Source organism: Rhineura floridana, chromosome 1 (assembly GCF_030035675.1).
Source record: "Rhineura floridana isolate rRhiFlo1 chromosome 1, rRhiFlo1.hap2, whole genome shotgun sequence".
NCBI classification, from domain to species: Eukaryota; Metazoa; Chordata; class Lepidosauria; order Squamata; family Rhineuridae; genus Rhineura; species Rhineura floridana.
In genome coordinates, this window is record NC_084480.1 from 167,628,498 (window position 1) to 167,650,619 (window position 22,122).

The 22,122-nt window shown below is 42.6% G+C and overlaps 1 long non-coding RNA gene across 1 annotated transcript in view; it reads right to left on the reverse strand.

Annotated features, from left to right (window-relative positions):
* Positions 1-4,925: 4,925 nt before the first annotated feature.
* Positions 4,926-22,122, reverse strand: part of LOC133387578 (uncharacterized) — a 39,175-nt gene continuing 21,978 nt past the window's right edge. The window contains exons 4-6 of the long non-coding RNA XR_009763521.1: positions 15,953-16,024; positions 8,040-8,153; positions 4,926-4,997 (exon numbers count right to left, since the gene is read on the reverse strand). This is a non-coding gene — a long non-coding RNA (uncharacterized LOC133387578). The remainder of the gene's footprint in view (positions 4,998-8,039; positions 8,154-15,952; positions 16,025-22,122) is intronic.

The following is a 22,122-nucleotide window of genomic DNA, read 5'->3' on the forward strand; positions in this document are numbered from 1 at the left end:
TCCTCTGCTAAAAGAAGTGTGTAAGCAAGGTGAGGGGGCATGACAGTGCTATACAGCAGTTCCTGAGTGAACAAGAGGTAGAGCACCAGAACACAGTGCCCTGCAACCCACAGCAGAATGGTGTTGCAGGACATAAGAACTACAGATGGTTAGAGAAGGTGAGATGCATGCTGAAAGATGCGCAACTACTCACAAGATATGTTGGAATAGGCAGAGTTGCATGTTCCCTTGTAAAAGGGAGATGTTCCCTTTAAGGGATATTTGGGGAAATATCCCATGTACCTGTTTACCATGATGTAACTTCCTAATGGGTGGGGTTAGTTACCTGGCTTCCTCCTCCTTTGTCCTGGGGATTCCTGCATAATCTCCATTACTGAGCTTTTTACCTCTGGGAGAGGCCACATTGCAGATGCTCTCCTGAGAGCATCACTACCAAAGACTAAAATAGACTAAGACTTCTATTTTTCTTTCATCTAGGCTAGAGCCTATGTTTCCTGAACATATGAAAGGTTGTCAGTAAACATACTTTATCTTTTTACCTAAGAAGGTTGTGTCTGCTGTTATTTATGCCTAAGGAAAGGCAGGCTGGTTTATATTCCCACTCTGCTGCTTGCATTTATATCTCTATTTTTAAAATACCAAACAAGATATTGGGGAGAAGCAGCAGTTACCTACCTGCAAAACCATCTGCCAAAAAGGGCAACCAACAAGACACCCCATGAGCTATGGCATGAGTGCATACCCAGTAAGGTTCATCTGAAAGTGTTTGGCTCAAGTGTCTACACCCACATCTCAGCCCAGAAGAGGTCCAAACTGGACAACATAGCGCAGGAAGGAATACTAGTAGGATATTCCATAAAGGGATACACAGAGAGCTCCCAAAATGAAGAAAATTGGCATCCACAGCAATGTCTACTTCAATGAAAGCGAGAGCCCTCATCAACCAGACGGGGCACCATTCCAAGTAGATGATAGCAAAGAAAAAGAAACTGAAGTGCCAGCTAGCAGCACAGACTACAGCAACATGCCAGTGCTAGAGACAGTGGGGAAATTGAGCAAGAGGAGGATTTAGAACCAGAAGAAGCTGCACAGCCAGAAGGGTGGAAAAGCAGAGAGGAAGGCACCCCAAATGCACCACAGACAAGGAGAGGGGAACCCTCAAAGTGCCAATCCAGCAATCAGCCAAAATGAAAATAATAATTGTTTATTGCAGCGCGACCCATTTTGGGTAACGAAAAACCCTTTATCAAGGGCAATCTTGTGCAAGTAACATACTGCTATCTCATCAGTGTAACAAACTAAAAGCTAATCAGAACACTTCTAAGTGTTGTAGCCAACAGAAAGATGCACATAGAGCATCTAGACATAAAGACAGCCTTTTTGCATGGCAAGATAGAGAAAGGTATCTACATGCAACAACCACTAGGGTTCAAGACACCTGAAAAAGAAATGCTAGTATGCAAACTACAGAAAAGCATCTATGAGCTGAAACAAGCAGCAAGAGCATGGAATGAAAAACTGAACCAAATGCTCTTGAAAGAAGGCTTTGAATAAGGCAAATCAGACCTGTGCCTGTATAGTAGATTCAAAAACAACAGATGGACTTATATTCTGATTTATGTGGATGATCTACTGTTAGCTTATGAGAATCTAGAAGAAAAGAAGGAGCTCATGAGTCATAATGAACAAGAAAGTAGACGTTGTTACCAGCAAGACTACCCCCCTGCCAGTGAACGCATAGGGCTGAAGGTTCTTGCTTTCTCCCTTCCTCTGTATCTACACACAGTCCTTGTATGTCGAACGTTAGGTCACCTAAGCTCACAGGTTATCAACAGTAGTCATCTAGTGTAGGTGGAGAATAGAGGAGACCCCACTCAAGAATTCTTGGGTCTTGGGAAGTACCAGAAATTTTCTATTTGGGAGTCAGACTTCAGATAGCAGAGCAGTCTTCATAATATATGCTATTTATTCATATCTTGCACACTACAATAAAATGCATTCTAGGTGGCCTTAGCCATCATTGCAGAAACAGAAAACAGAAAAATAGAAATATATATATCAGCATGAAAAAAGTTGCTGGATATCCATTTAACATCAAGTATAAGACTCAGTCCTTCAACAATTGTAACTTGTTATAACTGAGTTAAACTCTAAGTCATATCACATAGCCAAAGTATCAAGAACATAGAAATGCAGGTCATGATACATCACTGATCAGATGTCATGGATGGAATAGATGGATGGTTCTTCTTTCTTCAACCCTCCACTCTAGCAGAGCTGAGGGGCCCTGAGTGCTATGAAACCTGGCCTTTTCTACTCTTTCTCTTCAAATGGAAGGCCTGTTCCCATAGTCTTATCTGCTTTTTACTACTTCTCATCAGGCTGTCATCCGATGCTCTTGCTCTCTATCTCAACTAGTCTGCTTAACCTCTCCATATAAGCATTTCCTCTTACTTCATATTTACTGTTTATATGATACACTGGCTGTCTGCCTGACCGGTTATCTTGTACTGTACTCAGCTTCATGAGAAAATAACGCTTTGTCTATTCCAGTTGTTTCTCAGGAAAATTACAACTGTAGTCAGGAGATGGAGGGAAAAAAGGTAAGCAGTTTTAAACTACTCCAGTTTTACTATTTGGCTCTTATGCATACAGCAGATTTTATACGCTATTTCAATAATTCTTAAGCATCTTCTAAGCAAATGTAAGCATATGTAAATCATTTCAGCAGATTTTATGCATATTTTAAGCCATAATCTAGGGCTTCTCATTACAAAGTGAAATGTCTGGGAGACATTACATACTACCTCAGGATCCAAGTGCAAGGAAATACTTCCTACTACACCAAATCCTTCCTACTACACCAAATGACAAAAGTGTTAAGACCTTCTCGAAAGTCTAGGGCTGACAGACACCCACTCAGCACCTATGCTGTTGGAAGTGGGATACGTGAAACCTGACCACAACAGCCAACTGCGGCAAGACAATGGAAGCTACAGCAATGCGATAGGAAAACTCCTATACAAAAGCACTGTAACTAACACAGACGTGGTGGGAGAAGTGGGATATCTTTGCGGGAAAACCAATTCACCAAGCAAGAAACTCTAGGAAGCAGTCAAAAGAGTGGGGAGATACCTAAATGGCACTGCAGACTTGAAACGAAAGCTATTAGCTAACAAAGATCCCAAACCACTAGGATATGCAGGCGTTAACTGGGCCGGAGATCAAAGGTCATTAGTCAAAGATCACAAGTCAACCAGTAGAAACCTATTGTGGTATGGAGAATCAGTTATCTACTGGGCAAGCTGGAAGCAAGAAACAATAGCACTGACTTCCACAGAGGCAGAGTATGTATCAGCTGCTGAAGACTGTAAGTAGATGATATGGCTACACAGACTACTACAAGATTCAGCATATGTGAACCAGAACCTATCAGGATGCTTGAAGACAATCAAGCTTGCATATGACTCATAGAAACAGAAGGGGTGAATTCACACACAAAGCACTTCGATGTGAAATTCTACTCTCTAAGACATATGCAGGACAAAAGACTTCTAGAATTGAAGTATTGACCAAGTGAAGAGATGACTGCAGATGCATTGACCAAAGCATTGGGCAGGGTCCAACACCAAAAACTGCAAGACAAGATGAATATCATGAACTGAAGCAACTTTCACTGGGAAGGGGTGTTGGAAGTGTTGGTATGTAACTCAACTTTTTGGTGGGTTTGCATGGGGTTAAAGTAGATGGAGAGGGGAAGCTGCAAGCTTCTTAGACTGTCTTTCTGACCTAACCTGTGCTGACTTGCTTTCAGGTGTGTAAACTCTTGGGGTTGCTGACCTCATTTCCTGATTCCTCCCTCCTCCTTCATACCACCTTGGGAGAGGAGGCATCTTTCTTTTGTTTCTCTCCCTTACAGAGATGAAAGAACAAGAATGGCTCTTTACATTTTAAACTTAGTTAGTTATAACTAGGAGCATATATTTCCTAGAATAAATGTAAGCGTTAGGGTTTTCCTAAATCTCAGTATAATTGTATCTAAGGAAAGATTTGCTCCTTCACCAAGATTCATGCACAGCTCAGCTATCACGATTGTTTTGCTGTTCTGCTAACTGATCTATTGATGTCACTGTGGCACTGGGTGAAGCCCTTTTTATTTTTTCCAGGCTTTAAAATTTTACTTGTTTTATTTCTGCTGACTGCTTTTTTGCTACTTTTTAAAATTGTATTGCTTTAATTTTTTTATTTTAATTTATTTGTGATTAAAAGCTAGACTTGTCAATCAAAATGAAAGATTCCCTCCATCTCTCCACCTCCTCCCCTCTCAAGCTCCAGATGTCAGCTTGGTCTTGTTTCTCAGTGCATTTTTTTAAAAGAAGCTGGAGCGTTCCTGATCCATCTGAAGACACTTTGTTAATGGCACAGTCCTACTCAAACATGAGAACCTTCCCTGAATCATCCTGATTCACTTCATAATTTGGGATACACACAGAGCTGATGCACACCTCTAGTACTTACTGGCACTTCTGGGGGTAATGTGCTCAGACGGATATATTCTGGGATCTGACTGAAAATGAAATTAACATTATAACCTGAAACACAATTAAAGATCCTTACTCTGTTTATTGTCACTATTTGAACATCACAATGAAAGTCTGTCTTCCAAGGAGCTAATCTAATATAGTGGTTGCTAGGTTAATCATTTTGCTGCATTGGAAGAATGCTGCAAAACTGACAGTGGATAGCTGGTATATATATATATAAAAGGTGTGCAGCAACTATGGAATACCAATTCATCATCTCAAAGTAATAAGAGGCAGGCCAAACTGGATTCTTTTCTTGCTATTTGGTTTGATTTTATGGATTTTTACAAATGATCAGAACAGAAACATAAATTAATCTGGCAAAAGCTATAATAATAGTTATATATTTTGGAGGTGTCCTAGATTTGTTTTGCTTTCATTATGTTTGTCAGGATATTTGTGAATAGCTGATACCTGCAAGAAAAAGAAAAAGAAAACATTTGAGAGTCAGTAATGATGACTAAGGCATGGCCACTTGGGAATATTTTGTTATATTGTTTATTTGTTAACATGTTTGTATTTCCTAAACTCATAATAAAAACATACACAAAAAGAGACAAAACCCAGAATAAGCTAGGTTTGAGAAGCAGCAGCTGGCCACTTTTCAAGCATGGGCAGCATTAAGTCAAACCATCTCCATAATTTTTGCCAATCTATCTTCACCTACTGTTAGGGCTACAAAGAGGGCATGGAAGAATCTAGGATCCTGTCTGGGTTTTGACCTTTATTCACAAAGAGAACCCACATGGTAGGGGAAGCCAGGCATCAGAACTAGTAATTAATCAATTCTTTGGAATTCCTAGGGTAAAGCAGGGATTAGGAAACAATCTCAGTGCATGAATAACAGACTGCTTTAAACCATTTGAGAATTTTAGGTCAGCTTTCTATCTACCCACACAATATATTTTCAACTAAGACATTGCCTCTGTTCCAGATTTGGCCCTGGTGCTTTTTAAACAGCAGAGCTTCTAAGTACATACAAATTGTTGTCATGTGTTCACACAATTTTTATACTCCTAGTTTTGCATAGCTCTAGGCTCAGACTTGATGAGCTACAGCAGTACAAATGTATGATGGATTTGTAATTGCACACTGTGATGTTCCTGTAGGTTAAGCATCTGTAAATATGGTAAGTGCGGGTCTATTGGGTGATGTATGGTAATTGACTGAGGGAGAAAGGGGTAGTACATGGGTGAGAAGCTGAAGTATGCTGGATGATGATTGGCTGAGTGGCTGGCTGGCTGAAGGTATAAATGGAGGTTTGTGAGTGATGGGGGGAGAAGTTGTTGAGTTGGTTGGAGTGAGGTCGTTTGGTGAGGGTTGGTTGGCAGAGTTCTGAGGGAAGTTTGGATTGAATTTGGCTGATATTTAAAGAGGATATATATGAACAGAAACATAAAGAGTGACCATATATGAAACCATACCCTTGTGAAACATTCCTAAAGTAATCTTGTTATTTCCTGTTGTTAGTAAATAAATACTTATTTGGTTTTCCAAAGGCCTGATCCTTGGCTGGGGAAATATACAGACCAGAAGGGAGGGCAAGGTAATTACCAAGGCTGAACAGAAACAGTATCTAATGGTGGCAGTGGTGAAGGGAGTTATTGTAACAAGTCAAGTATCCAGAGCAACCCAGAGTTGTATGCTTTAAATATAAAGATACAAGGGGGTTGGGAACAGCATAGGCACACAGTCACAAAGTAACAAGCTATAGAGAGACTGAGGCAAGGTCTCTGGGAGTATCGGTTACAGGAAGTGACTGGTGGTGCTGCCTAGCAGTGGGATCTAGTGAGATCTGTGCTAGAGTGGAGTGAGAAACCATATAAAGGACGGTCCTGACTGGTGGTGTCCCTGGTGGTGCCTAGTGAAAGGCAGTAGCCACAAGCAGGTGGGAACCTGACAGGGAGAACCAGGGATGGACGTCACACACACCAATTTAACTTTATCCTTAAAACAATTAAATATTTCTCAATGCTGCAATTACAACTTATACAGTAGAAAGTCCATCTAACCCTGGATGGATTTTATAGGCTAGAATCTGCAGACCACTGATAAGTCAAATGTTGTGGAGCTGCCTGATGGAGGTATTGCTCTGGTGTGAACATATGCAGTCAATCTGTACTGGGATTCTATATTGAACTCTGCAGCCTTTTATTTGATGCTGGGGCTCTTGCCATTTTCTTGGGAGACTGGATTATGAGGGTAGCCACAGTAGATAAGCACATGTTTCTTCTTAATTGGAAGGTGCCAGCCTCATTACACATGGACAGAAGGGATTATTGGTGTGTTCCCCCCCCTGCAATTGCTGAACAGGGGACCATTTAATTGACATGACTCAAGTGCCTCTGTATTTGGTCTCTGCTCATTGAACTTTATGAATTGTAGATCACTGATGCACTTATTTACAGACTTGCTGAACAAGTGATTCATCTTCACACACTCCCTTTTTTCTTTATTTCTTTATCTTTTGACTTGTCTCTGTGTAGCCTATTGTATGCTTGGTTGGGATTGGGAGCAGGGAGTTAGGGACTGGATATCCAGGGAGTGGGGTGGGGATCTTCAGGAGAGGGGAAATGTTTGAACTGTTTCTGAAAAATAAAGTTTAATTTAAAAAATAAGCATTTTCAAAAACATTAATCCATTTCTTTCTGTTGATAAAACTCTGTAAAGTAAACCTTACTCTTTCTCTTGATTTGTGTTAAGGGATTTTAAGTGGCTTGCTATGAAATATTGCATGAATAAGGAAAATGAAACACACACACACACTCCGCCCTATGTATTTTGCTACGCAACATCTGTTTTTCATTCTGCTTTTCCTGTATTATATTGTGCACTGCTGGAAAAGGGGAAGACAAATTATTTATGGAGATTGGACATAAGAATACAGTGAATTTTACTTATGCTAGCAAAAGTATTTTAGAATTTTAGTTATGCTAGCAAAAGATTTTTCGATAATGACTCCAAAACTCATACTCTACAGAAACATTCCTTGTCTCAGACAGTAAGGTTGCAATCCTAAGGTGTCTGTGCATATATAAACTGAAGGCAGTTGAATGTGCCTTATCCTATGCCCTGCTGGGCTTGTGTCAGCAGGGTGAAAGTGAAGGTAGAGGGAACTCTGCATTCCTCTGTCCATTTCCAGGCTAGTTTGTAAACAACAGGAGAGAAATGAGATGGATAGATGGTCATGCTCACAAGCTTGATTAAATATCTCCCCAGTTTGAGAGGGTTTTTTGATCTGGGGACCTGGACAACTTTGGATCCTTTTTATCAAAGCCACTTCCTCTAACTCACCTGACACACACACCATTTTGGCCAGGTTGGACAGGGCATTGGAAGAGCTGGTGTCATTTGAGAGGGAAGCTCTGACCTTGGATCTTCAGCTGACCTTCAAGATCTGTCTCTGACAGAGACCATAGGACTGCACCTTAAGGCTATAATCCTATAACCACCTACCTGGGTGAAAGCATCACTTTATTCAAAGGGATTTACTTCTGAGTGCTGTTAACTGGATTTTCATCAAATGTGTGAACAAAGTAAGGTAAATAGGCATGAAATAATCCTCACAACCTGTTAGCCAAGAACAAATAAGTGTTGAGAAGAAATTACATTTCATTCTTTAAAAAATTATTTCCAGCAAAATTGCAACACACTTGCCTTCTCATTTTTTATTTTTGTAGAAAAGTGGTATTAAAATTTAAATATTAAAATATTTATTTTGAAAATGCAAAAGGCCAGTGGGTTTGGCCAATGTGACAGTGTATTCAGTGAGAGAAAGCTCATCTAATATTGGGGGAGGGGATTATACAGCAGCTGCACCTGCAGAAGGAGAACAACTCACACCTTCCTTTTGTGCCTCTCTCCTGCTGTGCCAATCATAACTTACTAAGGGAGTGAGACCTATCCACGTCTCTGTCCAAGGCTCCACCTTGCAGGTTATTCCCAACCATCAAATTTATCTGAACACTGGAAACATTGCGCTTGAATCTAATGTAGCAGGTAAGTATGGCCCCAGTCTGGGAAGTATCAAGTTGCTCTTGCTTACTCATCATAGCTCATAAAGTGAAAATGGAAAAAAGGCAGTGATTTTCAGATGCATCCACAAAGGCTCATGACTGGTTTAGGCTATTCTAGTTTCCTGCCAGTTCACATAGTTGATAGCGGCTATTACAAATCAGTGAGGGAGGGGAGGGAAGAGAAATGTGCTGGAAGGATGGCTTATTCTGAGCATAGAGACACCCAGGAGAAAAGTGATTTCTGTGTCAGGGATGTTTTCAGTGCTCTCAGTTGGGCATAAGAACATGAGTCCTGCTGGATGAGGCCAAATGCTCATCTAGTCCAGCATCCTGTTCTCACAGTGGCCAATCACAGTGGCTCATGATACCAGATTAACTCATCAGACCACTGTTTTAGGACAATAAGCTAGTTCCTAATCATCATGCCTCCTCCGTTCAATTTTGTGGGAGCCAGCTGTAGTTTGTGAGGAGGAGTTGGTGGTGCTCAGGCTGCCTCACACTTTGATTGGGTGAAATAGGGGCTGCGCATTCTCCTTCTCAGGAAGCCAACTTGCAAGAACCTCCGTGTCTTTTATACCTTTAAAAAACAAGCACACCAGAGGATCTGGAGGCTTCACTTAAAAACCCTTCTCCCTGTCACTGACTCACTGTATGCTGTTGGGTATTTTACTCTGGAACCTTTTCAGTCAAAGGGGTAGCCAACTAGCCATGGCTTACACCAGAAAACAAGCAATCGTCAAACAGCACTTTAGAGACTGTACATAGGAACAGAAATAAAAACAATGAAAAGTACAAGAAAATGTCTCAAAGTAGTTATTTTTTAAAAAAAATGCTAGATTTTGGGTAGACAGTTTCAGGAAAGGCATGATAGGAAAAAAATGAAACAAGTATTTGTAGAAACTGCCAGATTCTGACCATAAAATGTTTAGCATCCACTAGATTGCCACCAGCCAGGAAAATTTATCCATATACACTACTAGCACATCAGGGAGAAGATTCTAGCCTAAAGTAAAGGTAAAGGTGTCCCCGCACTTATAGTGTGAGTCGTTTCCGACTCTTAGGGTGACATCTTGCGACGTTTACTAGGCAGACCGTATATATGGGGTGGGATTGCCAGTTCCTTGCCCAGCCTTTCTTCACCCCCCAGCATATGCCGGGTACTCATTTTACTGACCACAGATGGATGGAAGGCTGAGTGGACCTCGACCCCTTTTACCGGAGATTCGACTTCCTCCTTCCGTTGGAATCGAACTCCGGCTGTGAGCAGAGCTTCGGCTGCGTTACTGCTGCTTACCACTCTACGCCACGCAGGGTCTTTCTCTAATATGATCATTTTCTATGTGTAGGAATGCTTTTTGTGCAATAACATTGTCAAGTGGAGTAGTGGCTGGCACTCATTAGATCTGCTGGAGTGGCTTGACCACCAAAACGGCCACATGGGGGGGAGTGTCTCCCCATCCTCCTTCCTTGCATATGTATTGTGGATACTTAAGCATTGAAGCTGTACAAATACTTAGCATTTATTGTTGTTGTTATGTGCCTTCAGGTCGATTACAACTTATGGCGACCCTATGAATCAGCGACCTCCAATAGCATCTGTCATGGACCACCCTGTTCAGATCATGTAAGTTCAGGTCTCTAGCTTCCTTTATGGAATCAATCCATCTCTTGTTTGGCCTTCCTCTTTTTCTACTCCCTTCTGTTTTTCCCAACATTATGGTCTTTTCTAGTGAATCATGTCTTCTCATTATGTGTCCAAAGTATGATAACCTCAGTTTCATCATTTTTGCTTCTAGTGACAGTTCTGGTTTAATTTGTTCTAATACCCAATTATTTGTCTTTTTCGCAGTCCATAGTATGCTCAAAGCTCTCCTCCAGCACCACATTTCAAATAAGTTGATTATTCTCTTATCCGCTTTTTTCACTGTCCAACTTTCACATCCATACATAGAGATTGGGAATACCATGGTCTGAATGATCCTGTCTTTAGTGTTCAGTGATAGAACTTTGCATTTGAGGACCTTTTCTAGTTCTCTCACAGCTGCCCTTCCCAGTCCTAGCCTTCTTCTGATTGCTTGACTATTGTCTCCATTTTGGTTAATTACTGTACCGAGGTATTGATAATCCTTGTTAAGGTCAATGTCCTCATTGTCAACTTTAAAGTGACATAAATCTTCTATTGTCATTACTTTAGTCCTTTTGATGTTCAGCTGTAGTCCTGCTTTTGTGCTTTCCTCTTTAACTTTCATCAGTATTCGTTTCAAATCATTACTGGTTTCTGCTAGTAGTATGGTATCGTCTGCATATCTTACTGATATTTCTCCCTCCAGTTTTCATACCTCCTTCATCTTGGTCCAATCCCACTTTTTGCATGATATGTTCTGCGTATAGATTAAACAAATAGGGTGATAAAATACACCCCTGTCTCACACCCTTTCCGATGCAGAACCAATCGGTTTCTCCATATTCTATCCTTACAGTAGCCTTTTGTCCAGAGTATAAGTTGTGCATCACAGTGCCTCTTCCCTTTCTAAATCCAGCTTGGACGTCTGGCATTTCTCGCTGCATATATGGCAAGAGCCTTTGTTGTAGAATCTTGAGCGTTACTTTAGTTGCATGGGATATTAAGGCACTAGTTCAATAATTACTGCATTCCCTCGGATCCCCTTTCTTTGGAATTGGGATATATATTGATCGCTTACAGTCTGTGGGCCATTGTTTAGTTTTCCATACTTCTTGACAAACTTTTGTCAAAATTTGGACAGATTCAGTCTCAGTAGCTTGTAGCAACTTGTAGAGCTTGTAGATGGTATGCCATCTGTTCCTGATTTGTTTCTTCCAAGTATTTTAAGTATTTCACCTCACATTCTAAAATTTCTGGTTCTTCATCATACAGTTCCTCCATGAATGAATCTGTCATCCTGGCATCTCTTTTATAGAGTTGTTCAGTGTATTGCTTCCATCTTTTATTTCATCTCAATCAATCAGTGTGTTCCCCTGTTGATTATTCAACATCCCTACTCTTGGTTTAAATTTCCCTTTCATTTCTCTCATCTTTTGGAATAGGGCCCCTTTTTGTTGTCCTCTTCTATTTCTATACAATAACTATTGTAATAGTTCTCTTTGTCCCTACGTACTAGTCGCTGTATTGTTGCATATAGGGTTCTGACCATGTTTCTATGTCTTCTTGCTTTTGCTTTCCTTCTCTCTTTAACCTTTTTAAAGAGTTTCTTCAGTATTCCATTGAGGTCTTTCTTTTTAACTAGAAGTATTGTCTTTTTGCATTCTTCCTTGATAATGTCTCTGACTTCACTCCATAGATCTTCTGGTTCTCTGTCAACTAAGTTTAAAGCCTCAAATCTGTTCCTTATTTGATCTTTATATTCTTCTGGGATGTTATTTAAATTGTATTTTGGCATTATGATTGCTTTGTTGTTCTTCTTTAGCTTTACTCTGATTTTGAGAATAAGCTCCATGGCACCAGTGTAGCTGACTGGAGAATAAAATGCAGAGGATTGCATTAGTTCACAGCTAAGTCATTCCTATAAAACTATCAGAAACTCCAAAAGGGAGCATTTGTTTCTTTCATTTACTTGAAAGTAAGTCATATTAAGGCTCCACTCATATTCATTAAGGCTACACTAATAATGATAACAACAACTGATGGTGGTGATGATGACAAGGAAAACATTTATTCCAGCGACCACAATTGATTGTGCTATTGCCTTATATAGGCTGGAGTGGGTTTATGCCACAAAAACCATACACTCCTAACCATACACACCTAACAAACCATACACTCCTAATGTCTGCTCAGTAAGTGCCACTGGATTTAGGATAGCAGCATAAACTGCAATCCAGATACAATTCTCCACTGCAGATAGAAGGAACTGTGCAAGTGTTAAGAGGCACTATCCATTTCAGCCTCTTAGAGGTGAAAAGTGGAAATGGACTGCCTTCAAGTCCATTCCAACCTATGGTGACAGATGCTATTGGAGGTCGCTGATTCGTAGGGTCACCATAAGTTGTAATCGACTTGAAGGCACATAACAACAAACAATGAATAGGGTTTTCCTGGTAAGCGGTATTCAGAGGTGGTTTACCATTGCCTTCCTCTGAGGCTGAGAGGCAGTGACCTGCCCAAGGTCACCCAGTGAGCTTCATGGTTGTGTGGGGATTTGAACCCTGGTCTCCCAGGTCGTAGTCCAACCACTACACCACACTGGCTCTCCTTAGAGGTGAAGAAAACCAATATTTTTGTTTTGTTCCATTTTATTTCCAAAATGATAGACTTAAATGGACAATCAAAGTTTGATGTTACAGAGAATGATTATGGTAATGATGCAAGTTGGAAGGCCACAAGGTACTGTGGGGAGGGCCTATTGGAAGATCCCTTCCTTATTAGAACAGTGCAGGAACTGCTGAGCTCTGAAAGGTGAATAAGCCTACTGATAGGCATGGGATCATCAAGTTTACACAAGTATATACAAGTTGATGGCACACAAGGAATTGCAGTGGAAGACAGCAGAGGCTGTTGCCCAGTGGAACTGATAGGGCGGATCGCAAGAATGCCAGCAGTAGGGGGAGCCAGAGCAAATGGCTGATGGAGCTATAGCCAATGATAAGCAGAGCCAAGTAATTGCTTACCAGTACCAGATACTTACCATCAACAGATGTTCTTTGCTTACAGAGCAAAGAATACAATATTGTTACAATACGATCAAAACAATAAAAACAGTAAAATGCAGCCTTAAAAGAATTCCTTTTTAACAGCAGAAAAATCAAACAAATAAGCAGCTCACATTAAAAATGATTAAAAGGCCTGGATGAATAAAAAGGTTTTCACCTGGCTCTGAAAAAAATACCAGAAGAGGCTATTCTGGGAATGGCATTCTGTTGCTGGAGTGACACCACCAAGAGGGCCCTTTCCCTAGTAACTAACCATCCACCTCATTTTGCTTTGCAGGAACACACAGAGCAGGGAAGGTCACTCACCATATGCTCAGAGGCACATTTTACCAAATTCTTCCAAGCTACACAGGAAGTGGATTGGACTGTGAAAGACCAACCCAAATGGTGTTTGCATGTTGACCAATTTGTAGGGCAGTCCAATATCTCAGAGAGGAGTTCAGGTCTCCTGCTCCCCTGGTGCATTCACTATAGCTGCCCAATTTCCCTGCTTTTTAAAGTTTGATAGAATAGCTGTGGGCTATAGGTATGTTCTTAAACCGCAAGGTTTTTTGCCTATTAGTGAATTTCCCTGCTTTTTAATCCGGGAGGTAAGAAATGGGATCCTGTGCAAGTTTGCTGAGAATGGATGGATCATTTGCATGCTTATTGAGTTCAATGGGATTTACTCCCCTGCAATCATGCTTAGGATAGGTGAAACTGACCACAGAGGATGGGGAGGGGAGGAGGAGGAGGAGGGAGGAGAGGAAATGCAGAGGGGAGGACTGGGAGGGGAGCAGGCAGGATGGGGAGGGGAGGAGGACAGGTTTGATCATTTGCATGTTTATTAAATTCAGTGCGATTTACTCCCTTGCAATCATGCTTAGGATAGGTAAAACTGACCGGGGGGGGAGGGAGGGAGGGCTTGAGTGGGCATGGGAGGAGGAAGGGAGAGGAGAGGAGAGGGGAAAAGCAGGTCTGATCATTTGCATGCTTATTTTCAATGGGATTTACTCCTATGCAATCTTGGTTAGGATAGGAAACACTGACCATGGGGGAGGAGGAGGGGGAGTGGGAAGGAGCATATTGGAGGGGGGCAAAGGAAGGGGGGAGGGCAGATTTGATCATTTGCATGCTTATAGAGTTCAATGGTATTTACTTCCGTGCAATCATGTTTAAGATAGGTAAAACTGACCATGGGGAGGAGGAAGGGGGGGAGGAGGAAGGGGAAGGGGAAAGAGGGGATTGGAAGGGGATGGGGAGTGAGGGGCAAAGGAAGGGGGAGGGAAGGGGCAAGAGGAGGGGATAGGAGGAAGGAGAAGGGAGGGTGGGTTTGATCATTTGCATATTTTTTGAGTTCAGTGGGATTTATTTCTATGCAATCATCGTTGAAAATGAAAATGGACTGCCTTCAATCCCCACCTATTGCGACCCTTTGAATAGGGTTTTCATGGTAAATGGTATTCAGAGGTGATTTCACCATTGCCTTCCTCTGAGGCTAAGAGGCAGTGACTGGCCCAAGGTCACCCAGTCAGCTTCATGGCTGTGTGGGGATTTGAACCCTGGTCTCCCAGGTCGTAGTCCAACACTGACCCAGGGAAGGGGCAGGGAGTGGGAGGGGAGGAGACTGGGTGGGTGGGCACTGGGCAGAAGGGAAGCCCCTTTCCTTTCCAAAAGGAAAACATTGTAAACAGAATCATTCTTTTTCAGCCTTTCCCCCACCTTTTTATTCTACAGCAGACACATGTAGCCTCCCACCCAAATTTAAACCAAAGCTGTCCCTGGCCACATCCACACCAGGCCTTTGGACAGTCATGGCTTCTCTCAAAGAATCCTGGGAAGTGTAGTTAGTGAAGGGTGCTGAGAGTTGCTAGGAGACGCCCTGTTCCCCTCACAGACCTTCAATCAGAGCGGCTGACTGTTAAACCATTCTCTCAGGGGAATAGGAGTCTCTTAGCACCCTTCACAAACTACACTTCCCAGGATTCTTTGAGGGAAGCCACGACTGTCCACATGAAATCAAAGTCTGGTGTGGGTGTGGCCCCCTGATTAGCTGAGCCCAGCAGCTGTTAGAAGCACACGGACACATACACACACACCTTCCCTTGAGCAGCCAGAGAGTCATACATGTGACATTCTGTGCAATACACTGGAAAGCCCCCACACCCCTGCTGGTTTTCTACCTGCATAGCTATTTTTATCATTTATTGAGTTAGGTTACTAGGGAACTTGGGATTTGTTAGGTCAAAGCACGAAGGAGAAGAGTAGCTTGCCCTGCTGCTGAACTCACTTGGCTGAGTAACTCGCCTGTTAGCTTGACACTATCCCTGGGGCAGACATGCTTCATCAGCTGGGGCTTCCTCTAGCTCGTGAAGCAGGCACTCCCTCACAGGGTTGTTATGAGGATAAAATAGGTACAGTGGAAACCCATGAACACTGCCCTGAACTCCCTGAGGAATGGGCAGGATGAAAATGTAACAAAATGTCTCTTCAAAGTTTACAGGTGGGTGGTAAGAATAGTAGCATTCCCCTGTTGTTTCTCCCAACCATCTGAAATTCAGAAAAAGGCTATTTGTGTTATAACATCTTCCTCACACACATTCACATTCATATACATGAATCTTTCTTTTCAAATGCAGTAGAGATCTATAAACATGCTGGAGTCAAAATATTGCCACCACTTACCCTGATACGTCTCATGGCAGTCACAATCTCCACCCTGCTGTTTGGCCGGGGCACATCTAGGCTGCCAATATACTGGAAGAAAAATGTAAAGAAGTGAGGCAACACACCCTATTAGCAAAGATATGGTCAAACTTTCTTTTCGAACCAGCTTTCCAGACATACCTCTCCTACACTGAACTACCCTTTACCTCCTATTCTCTATACCCAGGTTATAATACCTATTGTCCTGACGACCCCCTACAGAATCAGACTCAGAACCACTGGTGTGATTATTGTCAAAGGCTTTAATCCAGGCTTGGCAAAAGACTGATACATAGATCAGACTACAGATTACACTGGCCTCTAGATCTCTAATAGGCACTGCAAGGTATGACTACTCAAGCACAGACATCACAACAAAGAACATGCCCCTAAAGACCTGCTTATGAAGAGTCAGGGTGCGCAAACTACTTGCATAGGAACTGTCTCTCAGGCCAGGACTTGCAAACAAGTGAGCACTCCTGTGAGTAGGCTGATGAGTGTGCTCAGTCTGCTCACGCCTACACAAACAGTGGCACATCCTTGGCAATGGAGGCAGAGATGCCTTGACCGCTCCCTGTCTCTGCCTCCAACCATACCTCCTGCTCTACAGACATATCAACTACAGGAGGCAGTGCACGGCTGGGATCAGGAAGCAGGGAGTCTACCGAGGCTGGAGTAGGAGAACTGGCCATTGCTAATTCTGCCTTCTCAGTAGCCGTCAGCACCTCAAGGGTGGGGCTATCGGCTGACAGATCACTGAGCTCCTCCTCGGTCTCAGCCACCTTGTTCAGGCCACTGGGCCCCTCCCTGGAATTCCAGTAGTCCTCCTCCTCTGAACAGCTCTGCTAAGAATTCTCCAAAGGGCTCATGACACCTATTTACTGATGTGGCCACTTCCTGAATCTGACTAAGTGGACTCCATGGTTGATTTGATTTAAATCATGATTTAAATCACTTCTCTGAAGAACACAAATTTAATGATTTAAATCACAGTTTAAATCACTAGCGAGGAAGATTCTATTTAATCATCATTCTTCAGTAGAGGTACCTTATTGTTTAATATAACCTTAATACATATTCACTAATAGGCAAAAAAACCTTGTGGTTTAAGAACATATCTATAGCCCACAGATATTTCTATCAAACTTTAAAAAGCAGGGAAATTGCGCAGCTATAGTGAATGCACCAGGGAGGGCTGGAGTGGGTAGAAGAGGAGAAAGAAGGAAGAGGGGAGGGGAGGAGGAAGGGAGAGGAGAGGGAGGGGAAAAGCAGGTCTGATCGTTTGCATGCTTTTTGAGTTCAATGGGATTTACTCCTATGCAATGATGGTTAGGATAGGAAAAACTGACCATGGGGGGGGAGGAGGAGGGGGAAGGAGAGTATTGGAGGAGGACAAAGGAAGGGGGAGGGGAGGGGAGGTTTGATCATTTGCATGCTTATAGAGTTCAATGGCATTTACTTCCGTGCAATGATGCTTAAGATAGGTAAAACTGACCATGGGGATGAGGAAGGGAAGCGGGAGGAGGGGCAAAGGAAGGGGGAGGGAAGGGGCAAGAAGGGGGTTAGGAGGAAGGAGAAGGGAGGGTGGGTTTGATCATTTGCATATTTTTTGAGTTCAGTGGGATTTATTTCTATGCAATCATGTTTGAAAATGAAAATGGACTGCCTTCAATCCCCACCTATTGCGACCCTTTGAATAGGGTTTTAATGGTAAACGGTATTCAGAGGTGATTTCACCATTGTCTTCCTCTGAGGCTAAGAGGCAGTGACTGGCCCAAGGTCACCCAGTCAGCTTCATGGCTGTGTGGGGATTTGAACCCTGGTCTCCCAGGTCGTAGTCCAACACTGACCCAGGGAAGGGGCAGGGAGTGGGAGGGGAGGAGACTGGGTGGGTGGGCACTGGGCAGAAAGGAAGCCCCTTTCCTTTCCAAAAGGAAAACATTGTAAACAGAATCATTCTTTTTCAGCCTTTCCCCCACCTTTTTATTCTACAGCAGACACATGTAGCCTCCCACCCAAATTTAAACCAAAGCTGTCCCTGGCCACATCCACATCAGGCCCCTATTACACTTTGGACAATCATGGCTTCTCTCAAAGAATCCTGGGAAGTGTAGTTAGTGAAGGGTGCTGAGAGTTGCTAGGAGACGCCCTGTTCCCCTCACAGACCTTCAATCAGAGCGGCTGACTGTTAAACCATTCTCTCAGGGGAATAGGAGTCTCTTAGCACCCTTCACAAACTACACTTCCCAGGATTCTTTGAGGGAAGCCACGACTGTCCACATGAAATCAAAGTCTGGTGTGGGTGTGGCCCCCTGATTAGCCAAGCCCAGCAGCTGTGAGGCTTTTAGAACTCTGACAGTTGGTTCATACTGAGCATGCTCCACGCTATCATTGGGTCCCAGCCAAAATTTATTAAATTAATTAACAATCAGCCAGGCATTTTTTAAACTTTTAAACTGCAGCAGATGAAGGTCAGAGTATGGGGCAAGGTCAGTATTAGGATTACAGGTACTCTGTGAACATGGCTGATTTTTAATGAATTTCAACAGATTATGAGAACTCTCAGAGAAAAAAGTCCAAAAGGGCTCTGAGGTTTCTCTCTCTCTCTTTAGACTTTGAACTCTCGATTCTCTCTGACTGTTTTGTGTATCGCCATGAAAATTGAGAGGGTTATTAAGCAAGCGTTTCTGAGTTCAGGGCTATAAGTTAAGTAAGGTTTTGTTTTGAAATGAGCTTATGGGAAGCATCAGAATGGCATGGGGGTATTTTCAATTTAACATTGCGGAATGTGAAAAATCCCTGCTGGCTATAGTAACAGCCACTCTCGTGGCTGTATAATTCTTAATGAGTGTCTGGTCTCTAGCTCCTGCTAAGCCTCTTTGCAAAGTTTTCACATTTGCCTTTTGAGAGGAGAGGGATTCATTAACATTCACCCAAACTTCTTGTGGTTTTGGCAAAAATTACTTCTAGGCTCTACCTGACTTCAGGGAAGCCTAGCACAGGAAAGATGTATCCTGGTGGCTAGGGGAACCATGCAATCGGCACCCCAAACCCCAAGGGTAGATCTAGGCTGAGGTTTTTGGTAAACTGGGAAATATTTTGCCCCTATATTCAGTTTAATGTTTTTAAGTGTATTTATTTAAACAGTCATAATTATTCAGTTTGTCCGTCCATCTGTCTGTCCAGCCAATGTTTCTGAGATCTGATAAAATAAAGACACAAAGTTTTCAGAATAGAATTGTACTCTAGAGCTAGATGATATTTCAGTCCGATTTCAAATAAAATTATTAAAATTTTAATTATAATTTTGATTATTACAAATCCCAAATCATCCATTATGCTGTTCTGCTTTTACTGTCACTTACCACCACATTCAGTATTGAAAGAATTAAGAAAACTCTTCAGTGAAGTTTAACCTGTGGTTACAAACTACTCCAAATCAAAAATGCTCTTTAAAACATGACTTTTACTTTAAGTTTTGAAAATTCAGTCGCTAGTTCTTTTAGATCCAGTTTTTCAGCAATTTCATGTTCTATTGACATCGTGGCAAATCCAGTAAGTCTCTCTTGCACCACTGTTGAACATAGAGGGCTCATCTACACAGTGGTTTACTGTGTGTCTGGTGCTACTCACATCTCCAAGTCACATGGTTCACATGACATTACTGGCAAACAAGCTATCACATAGTATGGATTTACAAGGGGGAAACTAACTCAATCCTCTGATAATACGAAAAGGGAAGAAAAAAAGTCTTCAGTCCGTATCTTTAGTGTTATGTTATGCAGAGCTTGGAAATGTTACTTTTTTGAACTACAACTCCCATCAGCCCAATCCAGTGGCCATGCTGGCTGGGGCTGATGGGAGTTGTAGTTCAAAAAAGTAACATTTCCAAGTTCTGATGTCATGTAATGTTATGTTATGGTTTATTTCTATGCCCCCTTTTGGCCAAAAAGGCCCTCAAGGTGGCTCACAAAAAATATAAAATACTAGTAGGAAATGAACAGTACAATGTACCAAAATTTAAGACAACAAAATGTTAAATTTTAAAAAAAAGCAACAACAGCAGCAAATAAAAACCAAATACATTCATCTTCCAAGGAAAGGCCAGTCCCCTGGAAGATGTTGGAAAGAGCAGGGGTGAGGGTACGTGGCAGGTAGAAAAGTTTCCCCCTGATAGTCCCAGTACAGTCTCACCTGTGCAGCAGTACCTCTCAGTTTGCAGCCAGGCCAGCCTTTCCCAACCAGTGTGCCTCCAGATGTTGTTGGACCACAACTCCCATCAGCCTCAGCCAGCATTGCCAATGGGCAGGAAAGATGGGAGTTGTGGTCCAACAACATCTGGAGGCACACTGGTTGGGAAAGGCTGGTCCAGGCAGAGGGGTGGGGCAGGGCAGGTGGACCCAGTACAGTCTCACAGAATACAGAAAGCCAGTTGATAACTAGAGAGCAGAGGTTCTCCATCGTTGACGTATGTGTTAAAGAGCATGAGGGCAAGACAGAACCATGCAGAGCACTTTAAGCCAAAGGCCATCAGGCAGTCTCAGTGCTTGCAGGCGCTTTGCTCTGATGCTTTCAGATGGGTGTGCCAATCTTGTGTTAGCTGGTAGAACAAATTCAGCATGCTCGGTTGCCAAGTAATCAGAGGGAGTGGAAATTAGAGGGTGTGATCATTAGGAAACTGTGTGATTGATCTTTCCCCTCAAGTGTGACTAGAAAACACTGTGTTTGCAGTGGGCATTGAGCTCTTACTGTGGATGGTGCAAATAGGAAACAGAAGAAAAAACCGTGTCTTTAGTACGAAGTAATGCTCCTGTGTGGATAAGATCAGATTTTTTTATATCAATTTTAACTTCGAGAAGCTATATTCCCCACCAGCTACGGAAACGGACAAAGTTAAAAGAATCCGTAGAGCTCTAAAAATGTTTGGAAAACTGTCTCTGAGTTTATTTTCACAAACAATTTTCATTTCTTAGTCAGTATTACTCAACCATTGCTCTTAAAGCACACATTTACAAAGGGAGTGACTTACAAGTTGAATGCTATATATGCCTTTAAAACAGTAAAAACAATGACTAAGTTAATAACTATGTATGGGGTCTTCAACTTTTGGGGCCCATGGGCACATTTGGAATTTTCAGAAAATGCCATGGATACTGCCACAAAAGGGCTGCCATAGGCAGGGCAGGGCCAGTCACAAAAGGGCTGCCGTAGGGGTGTGAATACTTGCAATATTTACTCCTGCAAACAAAACTTTCATTTCAAGGGAGCCTAAAGATACGTAACTTGCTCAAGAACCTTAGTAAACGGCTGAGGTGGGGCATACGAGCTTCAAAAATACAGCCACTCCTTTGAATCCAGTCTTCTGCTTCAACATAGCTTTAAGTTCACAGAAGACAAGTCATTTGAACAAATCATTTCTAAATAAAATACATCACCCATGACCACATGCACACCCTTTCCCTCCCACACAGGCCTTCATGTCTAGCTCCTCCGACAGCCCCTGTCCTAGATTCTCCATTTTTTTCTCTCCCCACAGTAACTAACTTTCCTTCTTCCACTGAGGTACAGGCATGACCAGCACTAGTGGGTGGCCAAGTGGAGCACTGGCCAAGGGTCTAAAAGCTCACAGGGGGCCCTTACCAGCCTAAGCCCAACCCTGCTACTCCAGTGCTTCTCCTTTTGTCACCGCCAGCGTCACCTTCATTCCCCTCAGAGCCAGGTTGGCCACTCTCCCTTCTGTGCAGGGCTGCCACTGTTCTTGGCCATGCTGGCTGGGCTGTGGGACTTGCCAGCAGATGGCAGGACTCGGGGCAGGGGGGAGGCTTTCACTTGCACACTTTCAGAGAGAAAAGGTGCTGCTGATGCCACCACCATGACCACTGCTCTTTTAAAAGATACTTCTTACTGTTACTCGTTGTTCAGACCTCTTAAAAATGTTTGGAGCAGCCACGTTAAAAGATAAGGGCAGGGTATTGCAGGCAGGGGGTTGCCAACCCTGCTTGGATATGGATGTCTTTGCAGAAGAACCCTAGTCAAGGTTTACCAACAGCACAATCCAAACTATATCTACTTAGAAGTCAGTCCTGTTGAGTTCTATGGGGCTTAATCCCTTAGTAAGTGTGTTTAGAATTGCAGCCTTCAGGAGCCTC